This window comes from Nelumbo lutea, chromosome 1, assembly GCF_056320005.1.
Source record: "Nelumbo lutea isolate HS-2025 chromosome 1, American lotus-T2T, whole genome shotgun sequence".
NCBI lineage: Eukaryota > Viridiplantae > Streptophyta > Magnoliopsida > Proteales > Nelumbonaceae > Nelumbo > Nelumbo lutea.
In genome coordinates this window covers 177,476,333-177,478,344 of record NC_142684.1, presented here as the reverse complement: position 1 = coordinate 177,478,344, position 2,012 = coordinate 177,476,333, and positions in this window count along the sequence as shown.

The following is a 2,012-nucleotide window of genomic DNA, read 5'->3' as shown; positions in this document are numbered from 1 at the left end:
GAAAAAATATATTAGAATTAATATATCAAGATGCCTATATATCATATAATTTTATTTATATTGTATTAATCAAGAGTCCAAGACACTAAACACATATGCATATTGTATATTAATTATTATATCAGTTATTTTTATTTTACTATTTTAACTTTTTAGCATTAACAAAAAATCAACTAAATATCAAATTCTCAAATGCAAATTAAAATACCAATTAATAATTCACAAAAATATAATATTAACGTAAACTATATCAATTTTTTTAAAATTTCTAAGATACATATCCTATAAAAATTCATAATTTTTAATTACTATAATAATTATTTCATTGTTAATATTTTTATTTCTATAAATAATTCAAAATAAAAATAATTTTTTGAAATAAATGTGGATTAGTGGATTTGATAGATTCAATTTAATATTATATTCTTTAATATTTTGTAAACAATATTTTTATCTTTTATAAATAATAAATGTGTTGTTATTACTTATTAATGTAAATTAAAATATTAATTAATAATTTGTAAAAATATATAAAAAATTTAAGATGTATATCATGTTCAATTTAAATATTAAAATAATTATTTTATTATTAATATTTTATTTGTATAATTTTATTGATATTAAAAATCATCTTTTTATATAAATATGGACTTGATAGATTATTTGTTCTATTAATTTATAAAACACTATTTTTGAATATTATTGTTTGGAATAGTTAGAATTGCTAAATATAAACATGTGTTTTTTTGTTTAAATTGTATGTCGACACACGTAATAAAATTTATTTTATTCTATTTAATATTGCAAGATGAAGCTTGGCTTGATGGTTTAGAGTGTGGCGAAAGATAAGCGCGAATGGCCTGGTTCGAATAGTTATAGTTGCATTTTCTATGATGTATAGAGGGACACGACATTTTGCGTGTATCAATTGATATCGATACGATATGCCCAATATTGTGTTGATATTTAAATCCCTGGCTAGAAGGAGGTCTAAGACTGTGTCACTTCTGCTCTTGTCAGTGCCTCTTCTCGTCACAATAGGCATTTTATGTCATCTACAATGGTTTTGAGTTTTATGTGTGTAAGATACTACAGCTTCAGAGAGCATTTGCAGATATATGGTTTTAGAAGCTCGTTAACTAGCTTGATATTGGAGGTGGTTATTGTTAGAGATCGGATACCAATCATAAGAAAATTAGATGATAGGTAAAGGACATTTTTGTCCTTTTATATGGTACTTAATGTCCATTAAAGGTTTTGGACCAACTTGACACTTTTTGAAAGTTTGGGTACTGCACTGACACGCTTGAAAGTTCAGGTACTAACTTGACACTACCCCCAAAGTTCAAGGTACAAAAAGTTGAATTTTCCCTTTTATGAATTAGACAATGCAAAAGAAGTTGTTTTATTGGTGGTTCATATTTTGAACGAATGGATATTAGTATTAATTGTGTGGTTCATGTGTACAATATAAAACCATACTAGCAGGGACCCGTGGGATGCACGGGCTTTGTTGAGTGAAAGTGGAATAATGGAGATATATAATAGTAAACACATTTTCTTTATTTTCCATTGTAATACTATGAACTAATATCATCATTGGCAAGGATTATAATGTTTAAATACACTATGAACTAATTACATTTATTTCTTGAAGATTATTGATAATCAGTACATATTTTCAAAAAGTAATTTTAATGGTTATATTTTTAATTTTTGGTAATTTATCATATTTATTGGAAATCATGTTAATCCAGTTTTAGTAATTTCTTGGATCATTTTTGGTAATTATCACAAAATTATTGGTACTTTACTTTTTTGGTTATTTTCTTGGCTAATTTCTATTCATTAAATGTATTTTTTTGATATTTATAGCTTAAATTAAAATGTAATTTAAATAATATTTAAAATACAATTTAAAGTATAACTTACATTAATTAAAATTTTAAAAATTATTAATTAATGAATTAATAAAAAATATTAATATTTTATAATAAAAAATATTATTTTAA